A 23,396-nucleotide genomic window follows, 5' to 3' on the forward strand; every position below is an offset into this window, starting at 1 on the left:
TTTGCTACCATTTCTACAGTGGCATATAACAAAACCCAGGTAATGCCAAGTTGTACATTTCAGGACCTTGATGTACTAAAGTTTTAAACTGAGATTCTTGTCTATTTTATGGTCTGATTCATATGCCTAAAAATTGGACTAGGCTTCAGAGGGTATATTAACACACCTGTCATGATTTTATCTGCCATGACACATTACTCAGCATACATCATTGATTTCTTTGGTCAATGAATCTTAATCTCCTTAAGCAAAAGGTCGACCCTTGCCCCTAAAATTAAAGCCGTGTAGTATATAGAAAACTTGAAAAAGTGGCAAGTTTTAGTTGATGTAAGGAAACTCATAGTTGATGCCAGGAAATTCATATACCATACATTCCCCCTGTAAAGCAAGATACAACCACCCATGACTTAAATCTGAGACAGCTCAAGAGTTCATTAAAAAACTTAAGAGAATAACCAGAATTGAAAAATAATTTGGAATCACAGAAGATATATAAGGCATCAGAAGTGGTTTGCAAAAGGAGGAGAGAAAAAAACCTCTTTAAACAAGAATGTAAAAGAATTTAGACATTTAAACAAGATTATTAGGGAATACTCTGGAATCCAAACATCTCTTTAGGGAGAATGCGTATAACAACAAATGCCAGTGCCTGGCACATTCTTTTTCTTCCCTCTTTCTTTTTACCTAGTTGAAAAAGTGATTTTATGAAAGGACCTTAAAAAGAGTTATCTTTTAGAGATTCATAAATATGCAGAACAAACTGAGGGTTATGGGAGGGGTTGTGGGAGGGGGGATGGGCTAAATGGGTAAGGGGAACTAAGGAATCTCCTCCTGAAGTCATTGTTGCACTCACTATATGCTAATTTGGATGTAAATTTAAAAAAATAAAAAATAAAACAAGTTAATAAAAAAAAGTTATCTTTTGTAGAGACTTAACACCATACACACTGTTGCAACACTTACCAAAATGATTAAGGTCACATTTGGTTGTTAAAAGGGAGCCTATGTTCTTTCTTCACATGCAGGACACTGAATACGTTTACCAGCATTGTCCCCAAATGAAGGGAAATGGAAGAAAAGGAGTAGTGACAATTATTTGCATTTTCCAAAAGGAGGGAACGGGACTCCGGAAGGCACGCAAGGTCCTAAGAGAGAGCCAAAGTAGAGGAGCGAGCAATATTTATAGTCCGCGGACTTCAGCTGGCCCGGGGTAACGCCGCCGCTCCTCTTCTGCTTTAGGAGTTCACCGGCTCGGTAGGTCACAGGGCCCGGGACAGCCGGGGCTCGGAGCTGCGGGGGTCCACGCGGAGAGGCCTCTTCCCCCAGCCGCTCCCTCGGAGCCCGCCCACCTGCGCCTGCCTACCTAGGCCTCGGCACCCTGGCAGAGAGCCCAGACCAAGAAGCCGGGGAGCGGTGGGTGGATAATGGAAGCGGTGTGGCTACATTTCCCTTTCTTTGTCGCCACGACCACTACCACGACCCGGCAATTCCCAGCCGTGGCGTGTGAGTGCTGGCGCCCACGTGGAGCATTAGAGCGTGTCGCAGAGGGGGTCCACGCGAAGGGACGCGGGAGGGCCCAGACCGCGTCCGCGGTGTCCGCGCTCCTCCACCGCGCTCCGTCATGTGCGTCCCGCACGCGGCGTCGGTGGGTCGCGGCTCCCGGAGACCAGCCGGCCCTGCCACGGCGGCGGTAGGGCTGCCTGGTGGGGAGGGGCCGGTGGGGCCGCGCGGAGGAGAAGTCCCCCCACCGCAGCCCGGCGCCCCCTTGCCGGCTGCGGGCCCTCTTCCCCGGCAGCGGGGCGCCGGACCTCGGGGACCCTTCGGGCGCTTCCGCCGCGCGCTCGGCTCCTTTCGTGTCCGGGGCGGGGCGGGCGTCTTCCCAGTGCGCGCGCGCGGCGCCGAGTCCCGCGGAGGCCCGCCCCTCCCCCAGGCCCCCGCGCCCGCGCCGCCCCCCCACCCCTGCGAGTGTCGGCGGCGGCGGCAGTGGCGGCGGCGGCGGCGGCTGCCGAGATTGGAATCCGCCTGCTGGCTCTCGGCGAAGGAGGAGGGAGGAGGGCGGGGAGAAAGGGCAGGAAGGCTCGGGCTCCGGCGCGTCCGTCCGCGCGAGACGAGGATCGCACGGCCGCTCGAGGGGCGACCGGGCCGGGGCCGCTGCACGCCGAGGGCGGAGGCCGAGTCGGGCCCCCGCCGCGCCCCGGCGGCTCGCCGCGCCCACCCCGCTCCGCGCCGAGGGCTGGACGATGAGTTCCCCGGGGTCCGGGTGAGTTGGCTCGTCCGAGAGTGCGTGTGTGCGCCGGGAGAGGCCGGCGGCTGCGGGAAGGCCGGCGCGGGCTCCGGGAGAAGTTTCGGGGGGAGCGGGGCGCGCGCGGGAGGCCTGAGCTGGGGGCGGCCCGGTCCGGCCGCCTCGCGGGGTCCCCGCCGCCTCGGCTCTGTCAGGCCGCGGCCCGTTGGGCCCCGCCGTCCGGCGCCCCCACCCCGGGCCCGACCCCGCCGGAGACCCCGGCCCCCCGGACTCCCGACGTCGGCTCCTTGCAGCTCCCCGCTGCGGCCCCGCCGCCCGGCCCCTCTTTTGTTCCCCACCCCCTGGGTTTCAGGCCGAGTTTGGGGAGGCGATGTGGGCGAAAGCCGCCTCCAAGGACGCTTCTTGAATCCTTAAATGGGAAAGGCGCTCACCTCTCTCTCCCAGGAGCTGCGAGGTTGCTGTTCGCGTTATGTCTCTCTACGCTGCTGCGAAGGAGAAAAAAAATGTCTGTTTCGTGGGGTGGTAGAGTCGGGGGGAGTTGCAAGCCCTCCCTGAAAACTTGTCCGCGGGAAGGTGCCAGGTTTCTCGGAGGTTCACCTGTTGTCCTGCGCGGCCTCCGCTGCCATGTCTGTTGTGATTCTGCGCTTCAGTTTCTGAAAACTTTCTGCCGGAGTGAATGTAACCTCCCCCCCCCCCCCCCCCCTTCTTTCCAGACTCCTAGTGGAAAGATTTGGCAAGAAAAGAAAATAGCTTGAGTCAGGAAAGAAAAATAATGTGCTATGTGTTAGAGTCTGGCGTTTTGTGACTTGTATACTCTTTCATGCTCTCGGATGTTTTAATTTGGTCAGAGCGCTGCAGTTTTTGTCTTTCAAACGGTTAGCAAACTCTTTTGAGTACACAGTGCGAACTTGGCACATTTACCTGTGTGACGTCATTTAATCCTTGTGATAACCCTGGTTATGGTGTTCATTTTTTAGGCGAGGAAACCGAGACGCAAAGAGGTTAAGTAACTTGTCTAAGTGTGCTGGGATTTGAACTCTGAATTTTCTCTGCTAATCAGAAACTGTCAAAAGTGAGATGGACTAGGAGTTTGGAAACAGCAAAACCTCTTTCTGCAAACAGGTTTATAGTTAGGAGCATTTTCAATTACTCATACTTGAAATGATCGCTGTTTGTTGCTTGAGTTGAAAACAACTCCTTTATTGTATTAGGAGTTCACGTCTGAATTAAAACTGTGAATTACGATGTAACTTTAATGCTTATCACTGTTTTCAATTCTTGAAAAGTGTGTGGGCCAGAATTATTTAGATATTTAAACTTAAAGTTAAAATACTGGCAGTTCTGAGCTAGAAAGGGGTTGAATTTACAAAGGGTGATTGAAATTTAGAAGACACTTTTCAGAGAACCAGTATTCCACTCACGGTTGTTGGGTTCCCCATCCGATTCATATTATTCGTGGAACTCATTTCAAACTTTTTTCTGCTTGCTTCACTTCTTCACACCCTTTACTGAAAAGCTTGAGGCATTCAGTGGGAGGGAGCTCCTGCCAGAATGTACTGAGTTACTTCTATCATGTGCTTTCTTTCCTTCCATTTCAGTGGAACATTTTTTGTTCTTCCTACCAGTTTAACACCTTGTTTCATTTTTCTCCTCTCTCCTGCTTAATGGAATAGGAGTTACTCCCTTTTGTCTTAGAGATGTTAGAAGTACAGATGTGCTAAAGGGTTTTTTTCAGTTTACAAAAACCTTCCCTTGGGCGTGCTACTCCCTCAAGATGTCATGTTGCTGCTTTTCCTTTTCAAATCATATTAACGCTAAGAAAAAAAACAAAAAAAACAAAAAATAAAAAACGTTTCCTTGTAAAAGTAATACACGTTCATTAAAAAATGGTAAAATAGAGCAAAATTGAAGTAAAATTAAAATTCATACCTTCGTAATCCCATCTCTGGAGATTGTCAAGAGTAGTTTATTTTTCCTGCATTTACTTCCTGGCCGGGCATTCAGTTCTTAACTCCTTGTTACCCGGATTTCACCCTCACAAGGTTCACCTATAAGCTAAGTGGCACATTTATTAATGTGTTCTAAATCAACTCCTTGAGCGTTCTGTGATACTTACATCAACTTCTCATTCTTGAAATGCCTTTCCTTGGCTTTTGTTCATTTATCCATTGTATTCAACGAATACTTCCACTGCAAGGCTATGGGATGCTACAACAGACAATGCCCTTGCCTTCATGGAGCATCAAGTTTATTGGAGGAAACATAGATTGAAGAATGAATTCTATAACTGTATTGTGATTACAATTAAAGTGCCCAGTGTTAGAAGACCTGACCTGCTGCTGGGAGAATGGGGGAAGGCCTTAAAAATGTCACTTTGTAACTCAAGATGATTCTGAAGGATGAGTGAGAATTAACTAGATGGACAGAGGGCTTCGGTGACATACTGACTTTGTTCCTCTTTGCCCCTTTCTTTTCTTCTTGCTTAATATGTGTTCTCCAGGTTTTACTGGTCAGTTCATTTTTCTGTATGTCACTAGTCCCTTGGCATTATTATTGTTCAGACACTTCTGTCTGAATACTTCTCAGACCTCTATTCTTTATTTCTCCTCTGCACGTGAATCCTTGTTTTTTCCCAGTTGCTTTATGCATACCTCTACCTGATTGTTCTAGTTGAAACTAAACTCCTTCCTTACCAAACTTGTTTCCCTGGTGTTCCTTATTTCTGTTGATGTCATACCAAATCCAGACCTTTCCCCATTCTGTCACATTGTATCTGTAGCCAGCATCTATTGCTTCTGCTTTTCATGGTATTGTCCCTCTTTATTCCTGCTGACTTAGGTACAGCTCTTGATACATGGTATGAAGGTTATAATAGACTCATAAAATGAATTGGGGCACCTTTCCTTTTCCTCTTTTCAGGAGTGGTTTAGACTGGAAGGATCTTTCTTGGGAGTTCTACAGACCTCACCTATAACACCATTCAGGCTTAGATTTTCTTTTCTTTTTTCTTCTTTCTTTCTTCTTTCTTTCTTTCTTTCTTTCTTTCTTTCTTTCTTTCTTTCTTTCTTTTCTGTAGAGGACTCTGAATATCATTTCAGTTTATTTAACAACTGTTGGTCTGTTTAGGTTTTCTATTTCTTGTGTGAACTTTAGTGTTTAATATTTTCTCCAGAAATTTATTTGTTGAGTTTTCAAATCTACTGTTATTTGGTTTTAACACAATTCTTTTTCTTAAAAGAAAAAAATTTTTTTGGGGCGCCTGGGTGGCGCAGTCGGTTAAGCGTCCGACTTCAGCCAGGTCACGATCTCGCGGTCCGTGAGTTCGAGCCCCGCGTCAGGCTCTGGGCTGATGGCTCGGAGCCTGGAGCCTGTTTCCGATTCTGTGTCTCCCTCTGTCTCTGCCCCTCCCCCGTTCATGCTCTGTCTCTCTCTGTCCCAAAAATAAATAAACATTGAAAAAAAATTAAAAAAAAAAAAAAAAAGAAAAAATTTTTTTTAATGTTTATTCATTTTAGAGAGACAGAGAACCAGTAGGGGAGGGGGCAGAGAGAGAGGGACACACAGACTCTGAAGCAGGCTCCGGGCTCTGAGCTGTCAGCACAGAGCCTGATGCGGTGCTTGAACTCATGAACCACGAGATCAAGACCTGAGCCAAGTCGGATGCTTAACTGACTGAGCCACACAAGGGCCCCTAAATTTCTTTGATTGAATATATATTTGTATGCAGTGTTACAGATTGTGTATATATTAGTATGGTTGATAATTTTCCTTTTTCCTTTTTTTTTTTCTTGCCTACTGAATCAGGTTCTCATCCCACTTGGGCTAATGCTGTGCTCTTCTTCACTTCCACTGTTATATGGGTTATCTTATGCAGTTCTGCTGAAGTTAATCTTGAAGCCCAGTTTGTGTCACTTCTCTTCTCACAAGTTTCCAGTGTCTTCTGTGAAATGAAGTGGTTTCATGAGGATTTACCCAGATTTCCCTCATTCTCATCTCCCATTATTTTTGTTTCCTGCACATGCGCTTTGTCCCTTTTCTGAAATCTTTCCCATTTTCTTTTTTTTTTTTTTTTAAACTTTTTTCAACGTTTATTTATTTTTTGGGGGGGACAGAGAGAGACAGAGCATGAACGGGGGAGGGGCAGAGAGAGAGGGAGACACAGAATTGGAAACAGGCTCCAGGCTCTGAGCCATCAGCCCAGAGCCTGACGCGGGGCTCGAACTCCCGGACCGCGAGATCGTGACCTGGCTGAAGTCGGACGCTTAACCGACTGCGCCACCCAGGCGCCCCATCCCATTTTCTTCTGAGTGGAATCCCTTCTGAAGGAAGGGATATTTTTTTTTAATTAAAAAAAAATTTTTTTTTAGTGTTCGTTTATTTTTGAGAGAGAGAGAGAGAGAGGGACAGAGTGCGAGCAGGGGAAGGGCGGGAAGACACAGAATCCAAAACAGGCTCCAGGCTCTGAGCTGTCAGCACAGAGCCTGACACGGGGCTCGAACCCATGGACTGCAAGATCATGACCTGAGTGCAAGTAGGACACTTAACTGAGTGAGCCACCCAGATGCTCCTGAAGGAAGGGATTTTTTTAAAGGCAAAATTTTTATCTAATATTTTCTTCCTGCACTTACTGGTTTGTCTTTTTCTTTTTAAAAATTTATTTATTTATTATGAGGGGGGAGGGGCAGACCGAGAGACAGAGAGAGAGAGAGAGAGAGAGAAAGAAAGAAAGAATGAATATGATTTGCAAGCAGGCCCTACACTCACCACGTGGGTCTCCATGCAGGGTTCGAACCCACAGACCATGAGATCATGACCTGAGCCCAAATCGAGAGTCAGATGCTTAACTGACTGAGCCACCCAGGCATCCCTATTGATTTGTCTTTAAAAAAATTCAACTTTTATTGGGGCGCTCAGTCAGTGGAGCATGTGGCTCTTGATCTAGGGCTTGTGAGGTCAAGCCTCATGTTGGATGTAGAGATTATTCAAAAATAAAATCTCTAAAAAAAAAATCAACTTTATCGAAGTGTCTTTTATATACAGTGATGTGCACGTGTTAAGTATGCAGTTCCGTAAGTCATTTGGTCTTTTATAGCGATTTGTATACAAATACTGGTTCGGCTACTAAACTGCAGACTGGGTGTGTAACTGACTTTGTTGCATATAAAATGGATAATTGGAGGAGAAAGACCTTCTCATTTTTGGATTTTGGGAGCAGAGAGCCATGGAGAGAAAGGAAAATGGGTTTCCTCTTAGGCTAAAGTTTAAACCAGAAAGTCTTTCCTTCTTCCCTCTTCCACCTTTTATTAGTGTTTATGCTTTTAAAATGCTTTTTAAATATCTTAGGTCCAAGTGACCAGGTCAGTCCAACTCTTTAATGCTTACAAGATTAAATGCTGATCTTACAAGGTACACCATACTTTTTTGAGCCGTTCATAAAGAAAATATGCTTCTAGTTAATTTTAAGAAGCCATTGATTGTAAGGTCTAATTTCAGAGATACTGAAATATGAAAAATATATGTGCCATAGAATTGAATATGGTTTTTCTCTGTTAACCGAAGCTACCATTCCTTTAGTTTAGATATTGGAAAGAAGAATTTAAGCCAGACTTATGTGGGAGAGACTTATTAGTTGTGCTGTTTACTATGAAAAGTTTTCTTTAAAAGGAGGGTGTCTGTTAAACCTTTTTAATGAGTAAAGCATTTCAAGCGGTATAGAGAAATATTTATTTTTGGATGGGGTCTCCCACAACTCGATATGCCAGTCTGATTGTGAGGTGCTTTGCTAGTTTTTATGGTTAATATTTTAAAGGCTGTCAGTTTTTAAAAAATAGAAACAAAATGATATGTCTGGGGAGCCCCAGTAGTGTTGTGGTTTTTGAAAACAGCACTAGGTTAGAGTAGGGCTTTAGATCAGATGATGGTGGGCCCAGTGGATTCCCAAGCCAAGTTCATACAGACCTTGACTAGTTAAGGACATTATTTTTGAGTATCTTTTATTAAAAACAGGTGAATATGAGCTACTCCGATGCCATGGATGTTCTTTTTTTATACTTCTGTGTTTCTGATGAACTTTTTTTATGGTGTACATTTGTTATACCACTAATAACGTGCAACAGTGGAGCTTGGCTATTGCTCTAGTCATATGTAATTGGCTACTACTGATTTAAGGAGGATGCGGGTATGTCAGTAGTAGGGATAAAATAATCAGATTTGCAGTTTGGGGAGAGGAGTTAGTGGGGAATCATTTTGAAGGAAGGAAGACACAGGACACTGAAACTTGTAGGGGACACTGAAACCTGTTCCATCTTGGCCCAGACTAGGATGGTGGCAGATAATTAGGGTCTAGAATGGACAGGACTTGGTAGTTAGCTATGGATGAGAGAAGGAATGGGATTGGCATGAATGACTGGCGGGTTTCTAGCTCGGAAACCTGATAAGGTAAATGTGTGTTGGTTGAGATGAAAAATGAGACCAGGTTTGTGGAGGACAGTAGTTTGGTTTTGATAATACAGAGTTCTGAAATACCAAGTAGAGATTTCCACTTAGCATTGCATGTATGGGGCTGGAATTTGATAGAGGTTTGGACTGCAGGTAGATCTTTGGGAGCGATTGCCATGTAGGTTGTAAATTCTATCAGTGGAAATTGGGTGGCTTTCTCAAGTGACTTTTGCTTAAAAGTGACAAATTCAACTCTTAGCTTAAAGGTGAAAAGGGGTCATTACCCCCTCTCCCCCCTTCATGTTTTTTTTTTGTTCTTTTTTTTTTTTAATTTTTAATTTTTTTTTCAACGTTTATTTATTTTTGGGACAGAGAGAGACAGAGCATGAACGGGGGAGGGGCAGAGAGAGAGGGAGACACAGAATTGGAAACAGGCTCCAGGCTCTGAGCCATCAGCCCAGAGCCTGACGCGGGACTCGAACTCACGGACCGCGAGATCGTGATCCTGGCTGAAGTCGGACGCTTAACCGACTACGCCACCCAGGTGCCCCCCCCCCCCCCCTTTCATGTTTTTAAAAAGACTGCCAATACTCATGTTTGGATAGAAGTGCTCAGATGATGTAATCAAGGGTCTGTCTGCTCTCCACTCTTTGGGCTTGATTTTCAGACAGATACTTTTCATTTGGCAGAGGATGGACAGTGTCAACTCCAGGCTTATGTGGCCCATATGGATTCAAGATGTAAAAAGGGCACCCCTTTCCCAGGTGCATATATTCTGTCCCAAGGAGAGATTCTTCCTGGGACCGTCTGGAGTCTGGGATGCCGACACCCGCCAGGCCTTGCTTACATGCCCCGGAGCAGTCAGCCAGTTAAACACTGGCACTCATAGCCTTCCTAGAACCATGAGAGATGGGAAAGTGGTTGTTCCCCCAAAGAAAGGATGGCTTTGGGCAGTGAACAACACAAATCCACTGTCTTTTGGTTGTTAACATTTTTTAAGATCTTTTTTTTTTTTGAGTATCTGAAGAAAAATACACAAACGTAGTAATTCTGTGTATAATTTCATGGTTATGTTATGGATTTCATATCAGGAACTCTTGCTATACACAGTAAAGAGCCTAGAACAGCCCTGAGAAACACCAGTTTAAGACCTAAATAGAGAAGATAGACGTTAAATAATTTCAGAAATAATTGTCTACTTGTATTTATTTAAAAAAAATTTTTTTTCAACGTTTATTTATTTTTGGGACAGAGAGACACAGAGCATGAACGGGGGAGGGGCAGAGAGAGAAGGAGACACAGAATCGGAAACAGGCTCCAGGCTCTGAGCCATCAGCCCAGAGCCTGACGCGGGGCTCGAACTCCCGGACCGCGAGATCGTGACCTGGCTGAAGTCGGACGCTCAACCGACTGCGCCACCCAGGCGCCCCACTTGTATTTATTTTAAGATCTACAGAAGGGAAGTACAGGAGCTCATAAGTGTGTAATAAGGGATTGGGTCTATTTAGGGTACAGGTGCTTGGGAAGGCTTTCCTGAGAAAATGGTCTGTAGAGTGACACTGTAGATCAGGAAGAAGAGGGAGGATGTTTCTGGAAGTATTCAGTAGTTTTTGAAGCAAACACTTTTCTGCTTTTTAAAAGTTACGAAAGGAGGGGCACCTAGGTGGCTCAGTTGGTTAGGCATCCGACTTTGGATCAGGTCATGATCTGATGGTTTGTGAGTTTGAGACCCGCACTGGGTTCTCTGCTGTCAGCATAGAGCCTGCTTCAGATCCTCTGTCCCCCCAACCCACCCCCACTGACACCTCTCTCCCTCTTGTGCTCTTTCTCTCAAAAATAAATATTTTTTTAAAAAGTATTTATAAAAAAAAGTTCTGAAAGGAATGCATCTAATGTGAATAACTTGAGAAATAATGAAAAATTATAAAGCAGCAGTAGAACACTTAAGTTTTGGCTTCTGAGTTTTTCTTTTTTTAGATTGTTTTAATGTTTATTTACTTTTGAGATAGAGAGAGAGTGTGAGCAGGGGAGGGGCAGAGAGAAGAGAGGGAGACAGAGAATCCAAAGCAGGCTCCCGGCTCTGAGCTGTCAGCACAGAGCCCGGCGCAGGGCTCGAACTCATGAACCGTGAGATCATGACCTGAGCTGAAGTCAGACGCTCAACTGACCAAGCCATGCAGGAACCCCTGAGTTTTTATAAATTAAAATCTAGTACTGGTTTTACCACTAAGTTAGCTGTGCAGTTTTGAATACTACACTAAACCTGTCTGGATCTCTGTTTCCTTATCTTAAAAACTGAAGGGGACTTGGCGAAAAGAAAAAAGAAAATTCCATGGCTTTAATGCAGAGCAGTTAGTTGCTGAAATTGCAGGTCATGTAATGCTTTTGGTCATGATGACATCACTGGGTTTCTGACTCTTGGCTGCAGAGTCCCTCTTCCTGCCTTGGCAGTCATTGTAAGTAACGAATGGAATGGCCTGTGGCCAGTGGTGTTCTTTCATGCCCTGCTTTCTTATCTCATTTCTTGAGCATTAAATTTTTTTTTTTTCTTTAGCCTTTAGGTAGATTATCTGAAATGTTAGAGGCTCTCAGTTTTGAAGTTGAGACATCTGGAGGAAACTTGCATGGTTGTGATACTGTTTTCTGTAAGGTAAAATTCGTGGGTAGTTTTCCTACTAGCAGTTACAATTTTTTGTGATGTAGTCCATCAGTTTAACATCTTGAGTGTCTGAATTTTGCATTTAATTAAGAATAATTTAGATTCCTAACTAAAGGGAGCTGTTGATAGGGAGTGTTAAAGTAAAGGCCATTAAACTTTGGTAAAGTTCTTACCAATGTATTTTTCAAAAAATTGTTTAAAGGTACCATGAAATAGGGGCGCCTGGGTGGCTCAGTCGGTTAAGCGTCCGACTTCGACTCAGGTCGTGATCTCACGGTTCGTGAGTTCGAGCCCCGCATTGGGCTCTGGGCTGATGGCTCGGAGCCTAGAGCCTGCTTCCGATTCTGTGTCTCCCTCTCTCTCTGACCCTCCCCCGTTCATGCTCTGTCTCTCTCTGTCTCAAAAATAAATAAACGTTAAAAAAAATAAAAAATAAATAAAGGTACCATGAAATAAAAATTTTTCAACAGTAGCTATTCAGAAGCATCTTAAATCAACAAAATGTAGTTGCTTGATGACAGATACTGTTTTACGTCTCCATTTTAGTAATCTTTCACAGAATAAAAACGTTGGGGAAAAAAACTGCATGTTGAATTTATGTATGATCTGAGTAAAGAAAAAGAAGTTAATCTTCCTGAAATAGTGCCTTAGTCATCATTCCTACTCGATAAATATTTTCCACTGGTTTCTTATTTGCTTACAATATAAAATTCAAATTCTCTCAGACTGGCCTCTTGCTCTGGCCTAGTCTGCCTTTTTGCCTTATTCACTTCATACTACTATTTTATTAGCTTAAGTCACTGAAATATCCAGTTCTGAGTTTCCGTTCAGAGTCCTTAGACTTCTGCTGTCCACTCCAGTAGCCAGTACCGCACGTGGCTGTTGAACATTTGAGATGTGGCTGGTCAGAATTGCGTACCACATTTTGAAGATAGTACAAAAAAAGGAATGTAAAGTATCTCATTATGCTTTTAAAATACTGATTGCATGTTGAAATGATACTGTTTTGAATATGTTGGGTTAAGTAATAGTAAAATTAACTTTCAAAGAAAAAGGATCAGATTTTCTCTTTTGAAATATGGCTAGAAAAAACTTAAAATTATACATTAAATTGTACGGTGTTGCCTTCGACTTTCCTTCTCCCTATGCTTATCAAAATGCTTCAAAATCTTACTTCTTCTGTGAAGCCTTCCTCAGTGGTCCACACTTAAAAGAGCTCTTCTGTGTCATTATTTAAAAAAATTTTTTTTAATGTTTATTTATTTTTGAGAGAGAGACAGAGACAGAGTGTGAGCAGGGGTGGGGCAGAGACAGAGGGAGACACAGAATTGGAAGCAGGCTCCAGGCTCTGAGCTGTCAACACAGAGCCCAGTGCGTGGCTCGAACTCATGAACTGTGTGAGATCATGACCTGAGCCGAAGTCAGTCGCCTAACCAACTGAGGCACCCAGGCGCCCCTCTTTCATTGATTTCTACTTTTTTTTTTTTTTGAAAAATTTTTAAATGTTTATTTTTGAGAGAGAGAGAGAGAGAGAGAGAGAGAGAGAGAGAAGGAGGGGCAGAGAGAAAGGGAGACACAGAATCTGAAGCAGGCTCTAGGCTCTGAGCTGTCAGCACAGAGCCCACAGGGGGCTCGAACTCACGAGCTATGCGATCATGACCTGAGCCAAAGTTGGACACTCAACCGACTGAGCCACCCAGGCACCCCTTCTGTGTCATTATTTGAAGGCAGTATTTTGGTGTTTCTTGTACCATCTATTAACATATTAGATTTCTTTACTACAAGCCTTCTCAGCTTTTAGTCTTGTAAAACCCCAATATAGTCTCCCTAACTGTATTGCCATAGCACCTTCCTTTGTTTCTTCTGTTTACAGAAGTTACACGTATTTGGTTGAAACTTCAGGCATAAAGTGAGTCTTCTGTAATCCTGCCCCCACGTCCCCCCTGGATTACAGTGTTAAGAGTATAGAGGTAAATGTAATCTTCCTCTTCCACTGTCTTCATTTTTTTCTTTTTCTCTCCCCATTTCCAAAAAATGAGGTGATACTATGCATCCTTTTCTTTAACTCTGTCTTCACTGAATATAGAGTACTCTTTTTATGTCATTAGGTGTTGATTTACTCATTCTTTTTAGTAGCCATGTAATATTCCCTTTTATGAATATACCGTCATTTTATTTACCAGCCCCCTATTGATGACTAGATTGTTTCCAATTTGTTGCAAGGTATTTTTCTTGTTTCTTTTTCTTTTTCCTTTTTTTGCATTGTAAACAGTGCTGTGGTGCTTGTACATATCCTCTGAGACTATTTTTATTTTATAGGATGAATTCTTAGACATGTGTTTACTGTATGTAAGAGAAGCCATGTATAATGCCTATAGTGCCAAACTGCTCTGCACAATCTTTGTAACAATTCACATTCCAGCCAACAGTGTTTGTGAGTATTTCCCCTAACCCCTCACCAACACATCATAGTATCAGTCTATTTTAATCTTTGCCAGGCTGCCAGCTGAAAAAACAGTATTGTAGTTTTAATTTGTATTTCTTTGATTGACTAAGGTTGAGGAGAATTTTATAGTTTGTTGGTTCTTTGCATTTATCTCTCCTTTGTTTTTCTAATCTTTTTTTCTTACTCATTTTGTAGAGACTCTTTTTTGGGGTATGGATATTAACTCTTGGTATAATGCATTTTTTTTTGTCATTTGTTTTTTATTTTTGTTCATAATATATAAAAATTCTTTTGCTGTTGTAAGGGTATTTAGAAACAAAAAAAATAAAAAGTTTAAGTTGTCTCATACTCTCAATTTATTTTATAAGCTCCTTGGTGAGTGAATTTTGTCTTAAAATATTTTGTTTTGCCATCGGTACTAATTCAGTGCCTTGTACACAGTAAGCGTTCAGATATTTGTCTATGTTGGTGGTGAAGGGGTACAGAATACATCACTGTGGCATAAAAATTATTTTGCCCTGAAGGTATTTGAGAATAGGCTTTTCTGGGGAACTTCCTGATCTGCCTAAAAACAGACTCTCAGAGAAAACTCAGTTATCACAAAGCTGCTCCCCAGAGTTTTGAAACCAGGGAAGATTGACTTTTATCACTAGAGAGCAGAGAGAAAAAGTGGCACCACATCTAAACTGACATTGTCACACATCGTATCATATATTCATTTTCCTAGGGGCCCATGTATCTTTCTTAAAAGTCCTTTGTTTCCTGTAAGTGTCCTCCTCCCCTCTCCCCATATTAACACAGGAGCCCCAAATTCTAACTGCCTCTTTTAGTCACACTTGTATGTAAATGGTGGTGAATGAATAAAAATCTGTCTTTTTTTTTTTTTTTTTTGCTAATCTGACTTCTGTCAGTGTAATTTGCAGGCCCCCAAATTCAGAACCTAAGAGGGTAGAAGAAAATTTTTTCTTCTTTTACTTCTACGTGTAAAAGTTTTTCCTCCTTAGCAATGGCAGGTTGTTTCTGACTGCTGGGGCAAGGGATAATAAGCAAGTGAAGTTTCACTGTCTAAAAACAAAGTTAAGTATTTTAAATATAAAGAGCATAAGTCAAATTTCTTTAAGCTACAATTTTCAAAATGTATTCTTCAAAACTAAAAATTTGTTAAATGAGGTAGAATGTACAATTAGAGAGACATTCCTCTCTTCCTGAATATATTCCTACAGTTATAATGCTATTTCTTAATCAAGTGGCATGATTAATTGTGTTGACTAAGCCTTTGTTCTTTCTAAAGTTATTCACTGTTTCCTGTTCTTTCTTAGCATCTTATCAATTTGCGTAGAAGATGGTTTGTGACAGGTTCCACTGGTCACAATCAGAAGAAACAACAAAAAAGGTCATTCAGTTAAGATTAAGTAAGTAAAATATACAAAGAAGCCTCTACTTTCTTAAACCGGTAAAGGGCTCTTGAGATGATTACAGTGACTTCCCGTTTACCTGTATTCCAGATAACTTGAAATGTTTATTAAACCTTGAATTATTGACATGTTATCTAGCTTCACATTTATTGTGTTCCATACCTTACTACTCTGTTTACTAGGTTCGTGACCTTGCACCAAAGTGGTTAATCTAAGCTTTATTTCCTTGTATGTCAAATGAGGGTAATAATCGTTTTCTCACAGAGTTACTGCAAAGACTGAGTGAGTGAGTGCAGTGAAGCACTAAACACTATTTTTGCCACATTGTAATGCTTAGTAAGTGTAAGCGAAGATGAATTATTTGTGTGGGGGAAGATGAGGTCAGTTCTGTCTTCAAAAGCAATTTGAATGGCTGTATATATAGGGTCCTTGAAGATGAAATCTAATCCTGATACCTTCTGAAAGTGTTATTTTGTTAGCATTATTAACACTTGAATTTGCAAAGTACTTTTGTGTACTGGCAGTACTGGTAAGTTGATACTGGGAAGTTTTGTGGCTTTTCCGGTTGTATATGTTAAGAATCTGAGGCTAATGAGGGTTAATTGCCCCAACAAGATCAGAGAGGTAAGAGTAAGAAGTAAGTAGAATCAGACTTTCCTAGTTAGCTCGGAACGGGGACTAGGACCTTAGGGTTAAGGATAAGTCAGTGATTCTACAGTCTAAAGAAAGCCCAAGCATTTAGTGGCCTGAATCCTTTCTAGAGCTTATTAGGGTGTGACAGAAACCTGTCAGAGAATGGAGGGGAGGGAAATTGTGCACAGCAGTCACCTCGATGGCTAGTTTGCCTAGGTGGGGAGCATTGTACACTTTTTGCTCCGTTCCTCTTCCCTTGGGGTGGCCTTTCCTTAGAAGCTTAGTGCGGGGAGGTCTAAGAGAGCCACTCGTGAGGTTAGGGAGTGCTAGCAAAAAGTAGAGCAGCACATCTCATTTCCTAGCCGGTAGTCATGATGCAGCTGATTGGTTGATCTGTGCCTCCTTGAGCAAAGGGTAAAAAAAAGTGCAGAGAAATCTCCTTGTGGACTGAGGGTAGCAGAACACCCTGTACTTGTTTCGAATTTCTGTTCACGTGGGTAAAGCAGAAGGTAACTAGGCTTTAGGCATCTTGACAGGGCTGGCTCTCCTGGAGAGGGGAGCAAAAGTAGGAGAGGTTGAGCTGAAGCAGGTCTTTGGGAAGGGAAATGTGCAGTTGGGTTTGAGCCCCTCACCTCTCGGTCACCAGAGTGCTCCAGCCTGTCCCCAGAGGAGAAGCCATCATTTGGCTGCCTGTGTCATGGTCTGTATTAGCCGGGTGGTGGCAGCCACCCCAGAGGACTGCAGGAGTACTCAGATGTTGAGACGTTTATTCTGTTCTCCCTCATCCCCCACTCCTCCCAAAACAGGTCAGACCACACCCCTTCCCCAGTTGAACTTTTCATGGACCATGGACCCAGCCTGGGTTTGGAAGGGAAAGAGATGATTGCAAGATTGAAGATTAAAGTTTTAGGGGCGCGTGGCTGGCTCAGTTGGTTAAGCATCTGGCTTCGGCTCAGGTCATGATCTCACGGTCCGTGAGTTCGAGCCCTGTGTCGGGCTCTGTGCTGACAGCTCAGAGCCTGGAGCCTGCTTTGTATTCTGTGTTTCTTCCTCTTTCTGCCCCTCCTGTGCTTATGCTCTGTCTCTCTCTGTCTCTAATAATAAATAAATGTTAAAAAAATTTTTTTTTGAAGATTAAAGTTTTAAAGAGCAGTCAACTGAACTGGACATTTTTATAACTGAAAACTACTGGAAAGCTGTAGAAATTGTTCCAGATGTCATTAAGGGGAGGTGGTGTGTGAAAGGGAAATTGGACCAACCATAGTTGGAGGTGGAAGCTGGAGAAGAATAAAACCTTTTCTCATGTTTGTACCAATTTCAGATCCCTTATTAAAGTCATAGAAGTATCAGCTTAAGTTCCCACTAAAGCCCCTCTGACACCAGCCCCCATTCTTTTTTCTGTACAAAGCTTTTAGAGTTGTACATGATCCTTTGATCATCTTAATGGTTCTGTTTCCAAGTGCATTCCAGTTCTGCGCAATATAATTTTAACATTAAACATATTTTATTTAATTCTAACTAGTGCATTTCAAATTTATAAACTGTATATGTTAACCTTAATTGCAACATTAAGTAAAATATGGTATCCTTAGTTTTTATGGAGTTGTAAGAATTTATCAAGCCTCAGAAACGTTAAAGTAAAAAGTACTCTGTAAAAAGCATTAGTGTAATATATTTTACTCAGTATAGGAGATTTTGAATTCATGAAGCTTTAAATTAACTTTCAGCTGTTCATGTTGAAAAGGTGAGTGGGTTTTAGTTTAAATGCTGTAGAGCAATAAAATAGAGGGACTAGATAATACCTATTTTCCTTACATTCGCCTAGCCCTATTTTAAGTGCTGTTCTATGATAGGTACGGTTATGAGAGGAGAATGAGGCCACAGAGGTGGAATAACTTGTCAAGGGTTGTGCAGCTAGTCAGTGGCAAAGCTAAGGAATCAAACCCAGGTAGTCTGACTGCAGAGACCGTGTTCTTAACCACAGAATTATGTTCATTTTCAAAGGGAGTAGGACAATTTTAAGATGAGGATGTGTACTCTACACACGCACATGTTTTATTTGATTTTTACCTGCTGCTTCTAGTGCCTGTTCACATACAGTAGATGGATTTGCCTGTTTGCTGGTGTGTTAACTGAGGTACCTGGTAAAACGTTCTCTCCTCTTATGGTCTAAATATACGTATTTGATGGGTTATACTTGACTTTTGACAATTAACACCTACTTCTCTCTTTTTTTAAATTTTATTTTATTTTTAATGTTTTTATTTATTTTTGAGACAGAGAGAGACAGAGCATGAACAGGGGAGGGGCAGAGAGAGAGGGAGACACAGAATCTGAAGCGGGTTCCAGGCTCCGAGCTGTCAGCACAGAGCCTGATGCGAGGCTCGAACTCACAGACTGAGATCATGACCTGAGCTGAAGTCGGATGCTTAACCAACTGAGCCACCCAGGCGCCCCCCTTCTTCTCTTTTTAATACTAAAATTTGTCAGAAACTTTTCATAGGTATTTTTAAATTAATTAATTAATTAAATTTTTTTGCTTCCCTGATGTTTTGCATCGTGGAGAAAACAGTATTCAAAGTCCAATGGAGCAGTTGCTTTTACAGCATTTATCCAGAATGCTTCCCATAAACAGTTTTTAAAAATTAGTGCTGTATCATATATCTCATTTCTGAGATATAGACACCATTTAATTGTTAGCGATCACACAGCTAGGCCTTTTTTCACTGCTTTACCTTGACTATTACTCGTAAAGTAGCTGAAACTGGGCAGAGTTTTGCTTAACATAATCATGTTATTTGTATTGTTTCTTAGAATACATTGAAAATCTGCCCTGTGAGAGAACAGGAAGGAAAAAAGATAAAAAAATAACTGCCACATCAGTTGAAAATAGAAAATGAGTAAGTCCATCTGTGGGGCCGTTTTGGGAGTCAGATAGGCTGAGGAATGAAACCTGATTTTTACCCATTAATGATGCCGATATTGTCCTCTGGAATATTATTAATTTGCTTGTGTTCCACAGAAATTATTAAAACACAGTTTGTTAGACATGTAGACATTTAAACATAATCTCTTTCCTTGCAAGTTTTTGTTCAAAAGTCTTTTTGCATCTTGATTACAAAAGTAATGCTCACTGAACAAATTTAAAACTTAGAGAAGCTCTGAGGAAAAAAAGTAAAAATCCCTCATATTCATATTATGCAAGAACACTAGCAAACCTTTTGGTATATGCAGTATCAGTTAAAACAAAAACTTTATTGCTTAACGATTCTCCCATAACTTAAAGAGTTTGAGGAAATCAGGTGAGTAAAACTGGAATTCTCTGCTTGTGTGAAAGCCGAGTGTCCGAACCTGAAATAGAAGAAACAAGGTGGCATGGAGTAGGGCTATTGAGATAGAAAGTTCTGGGGTGCCTGGGTGGCTCAGTTGGTTGAGCGTCTGACTCTTGGTTTTGGCGCAGGTTTGGAAATTTGGCTGTCTTGTTTTAGTTACCTGATTATCTTTTTGTCTGTATATTCTCCCTTTCTTTTTCAGCAACTTTTGCTGCTGAAAAAAGTTGCAACTTTTGCAACTTTTAAGCTTTAAAACAAAGTTAAGATGTTTCAAATTTGATGTGTTTTTCTGTAATAATGGACTAAAATAGAATAAGATGTGGGGAGGTAGAACCCAAACTGAGGGAGGTCAGAAACCATATGGAAATAGAACATCCAAAACCTCTAGCAGAATGAAACTAGAAAGAATGGAATCTGAACACTGAAATTATACATCTGCTAGGCAGCTGTGCATTCTTTATTCATAGGTTCCGTGCAGAAACAGCAAAGGAAACTTTGAAAGGAAAACCTATCCTCAATGGATTGAGCATGTATTCTTATCACTAATTGTGATGTGTACATTTTTTGTTATATAATGTATATTTAATTCATCTTTAAATGAATTATTCCTCTTTTTTATGAGTTATAAAAATTCTTTTCTGGAAATAACATCACTTTTTGGGGTAAATTTAGAGTTCCTATTTGTATCTTCAGCACCGAATCAACATTTTATTAAATTACAGATCAGGGTATTTTCAGGATACTGAGAGAGTGTAATGCTTTTGTAAATTTGTCATTGTTTTCCTTTTTGTCAGTGTTCAAGGATATGTGGCACTTTAATGTTCTGCCTTTCAAAAACCAACTCTTCTGAATTTGTTTAAACAAAATATTTGTGTTTTCAAAGTTAGGCACTTTAAATTAGCAGCTGAAATTTACAAGGGGAAAGACATGAAAAAGCTTTTATTTAGTCCTAGGATGCTTTGTAATTATTAACATTTGTATATTACATAGTTTACAGAGCACTTTTATATCCATTATCTCCTGTGATTTTCATGGTCTTGCTAACGTTGTCTCTTTTCACTTGAGAATTAACACAGAACATTGTCAGTTCAGTTAGGGACTGTATTAAGCTCTTGTGTTCTTCATTCTAAGGGTGATACACAGTATTTAGAAGTCGTGGGATAGGAGAACAAAGAGCATAAGACTCGTCAACATCTCATAATAACTGTGGATCTTATTTCATATAATTCTTTTTAGTTTCTTTTCCTGTTCTTATTTTTTACATAGTTTGCCCTGATACTGAGGATGCAATAGTTATTATGTACTTTCAAATTCACATAGTTAAGTACTTCTGATAAAAAATTGTTCTTAACTATTTTTGCGGGCTCTGTTGCAGTAGAATTTTTCTCTACTTGAGGGAAAACATTTTATCATAGGAGCATTATCTTTGTGTGTATCTATAACATATATAAAATATATATACAAAGATATATATCCATGCTCTTAACCACTCTATATGCATATATATATTAAAGCCCATATTATATACGTGTGTTTATATTGTGTGTGTGTGTGTATGTGTATGTGTGTATATAATTTAATATTATATAATTAGTGGTTAACAGCATGGACTCCATTTGGGTTTAAATCCCAACTCTTCTTGGGTTTAAATCCCAGATCTGCTTCTTCCTAGCTGTGCAACCAGCAATTTTGGCAGATTGATTTGACAAATATCTCTGTGTCGGTTTCCTCATCTGTAAATTGGTAATAATGCTCCTTACCTCATGGAGTGGTTTTAGGTTTATATATATATATATATATATATATATATATATATATATATTACCTATACATATGTTTTATATTTTAGAACCATACCCGACCCATAGTAAGCAGTGTATAAGTTACCTAAAATTTTAGATCAGGGGCCATAATCAATCACTGATTACTGATTTAACTAGCAGACAGAAAATTAGTAAGGAGATTGAAAGCCAGAGAACACTAAAAAAATGTAATATAGAACACAGCACCCAGTGAAGATAGAATATGATCCATTTGTTGGTCTTAAAGCAAGCCTCAACAGATATCAAAAGATTGAAATCATTCACAGTGTCCTCTGACCGTAGTGGAATTAAGTTAGAAATCAATTACAAAAGATAGTGAGAAAATCTTTGAAATTAAGCAGTGCACTTCTAATTCTAAACCCGTGAGTTAAATAAAAAGTTATAGAGGAATTAGAAAGCAATAGGATTCAATCATAATAAAAATAGACTCATAGCAAAATTTGGGATACACTTGATTCTATACTTAGAGGAAATGTTACAGCTTAAAAAATATGTATTAGAAAAGTAGAAAGGCTAAAGATCAATGATTTAAGTGTCCATCTCAAGAAATGAAAATGATTGGCAATTCCTCTTATTTTTGATTGGATTGAGGGAAATCAATCAATTTTTGATTGGATTGAGGGAAGATTTTAGTTTTAAATTTTACATCAGATTCCTTTTTTTTTTTTTTAATTTAAAAAGAAAATTTTTTTATTCTTGAGAGAGAGAGAGAGCATGAACAGGGGAGGGACAGATCGAGAGACGGACACAGAATCTGAAACAGGCTCCAGGCTCTGAGCTATCAGCACAGAGTCCGATGTGGGAGCCTGAACTCGCAAGCTGTGAGATTATAACCTGAGCTGAAGTCAGACGTTTAACTGACTGAGCCACCCAAGCGCCCCTCCTTTTTTTTTTTTTTTTTTTGTAAAGAAGGGGGACAGATATGGTTGAAATAACTGAGCCACCAGGCGCCCCTCCTTTTTTGGGGGGGAGGGCTCTGTTGCAGTAGAATTTTTCTCTGCTTGAGGGAAAACATTTTATCATAGGATCGTTATTTTCATGTGTATCTATAACATATACCCCTTATGAAAACCTCCCGTTTTCTTGGCCCTTTCATAGAACCCTTAACTTTTCTAAGGAGAACAGGCTTTCTGAAGAAACACATAAGAACTCTGAGATGATCAGTTTTAGTCTTGGTAATTATTTCTAAGTTTTTAAGACTTGGAAAGTATACTTCAATTTGGTAAGTATATAATGAGCACCTGTGATAGACCAGAAACTGTCCAGACTTGGTTATATAATAGTGAATAAATAGTGAATAGTGAATAAAATAGCCCTGAGTTCTGCTTTCATGGAGCTTATGTTCTAGTTGGGGAGACCAGCATCAATAAAACCACAAACCTACTCAGGTATACAATTACAGTGTAATGTTGGTGCTAGGAAACACAAGTTTAGAGGACTAGAAGAGTGGTAATAGGAGACCTAAACTTATTTATGTTGAGAATGTGGTGAGATAATGTACAAAACTGATTAGGATAAAGTGGGGAAATGACCCATGGAGATTCATAGGAAGTCTATTTTTAAAAAATGAGAGAATACATCTTTTTATTTTATTTTTATTTTTTCATTTAAAAAAATTTAAAGAATTTTTAATGTTCATTTATTTTTGAGAGAGAGCAAGAGAGCGCGAGGGGAGGGGGAATGGGGAGGGGGAGTGAGCATGGGAGAGGGGCAGAGGGGGAGGGAGACACACAATCTGAAGCAGGCTCCAAGCTGTCAGCACGGAGCCCAATGTGGGGCTTGAACTCCTGAACTGTGAGATCATGACCTGAGCCGAAGTTGTATGCTTACCTGACTGAGCCACTCAGGTGCCCTGAGAGAATAAATCTTAAAGTGTGTTATGTTGACTGACTTAAATTCGGCAATCCAGAGGCCTGAGTAATTATCCTTCATCCAGTACCTACTAGTTGGATAGTCCTCAGTACATGCTTCATGTCTCTGTTCTGAATGAAAGTGATCAGGACTAGACTAGCTGATGGCTAAAGTGTGTAGTTCCAAAGTGCTAAGTCCATTGAAACTTTTATGAGCACTTTAAAGAGTATTTTTCTTATGATTATGAAAACCATATATATTATTTTTAGAAAAAATTGTAGAGACTACAGAAGAGAAAGACCCTCTCTCCCAAATTTCATTTGTACTAGAGATGTCAATTTTATTATAAATAGGGAATATATCAGAGAATTTGACTTCCCCGCAGCTCTGGAAGGTATTGGTTAACAGGACTATATTAATCAGGATAGGTTAAATTATGCCTCATTAATGAACAAAGTCCTCAAATTTCATTGGCTGGACAGAGCAAAAAGTTTATTTATCGTCCCATGTTCAGCTTGAGGGAAGTAGGCAGTTGAGATAAAGCCTGTCAGGTTTTA

The 23,396-nt window shown here is 41.0% G+C and overlaps 1 protein-coding gene across 1 annotated transcript in view; it reads left to right on the forward strand.

Annotated features, from left to right (window-relative positions):
• Positions 1 to 2,164: 2,164 nt before the first annotated feature.
• Positions 2,165 to 23,396, forward strand: part of BMPR1A (bone morphogenetic protein receptor type 1A) — a 138,787-nt gene continuing 117,555 nt past the window's right edge. Inside the window, exon 1 of the mRNA XM_043596780.1 lies at positions 2,165 to 2,260. The gene's annotated coding sequence lies outside the window, so the exon portion shown is untranslated. The remainder of the gene's footprint in view (positions 2,261 to 23,396) is intronic.

Source organism: Prionailurus bengalensis, chromosome D2 (assembly GCF_016509475.1).
Source record: "Prionailurus bengalensis isolate Pbe53 chromosome D2, Fcat_Pben_1.1_paternal_pri, whole genome shotgun sequence".
NCBI classification, from domain to species: Eukaryota; Metazoa; Chordata; class Mammalia; order Carnivora; family Felidae; genus Prionailurus; species Prionailurus bengalensis.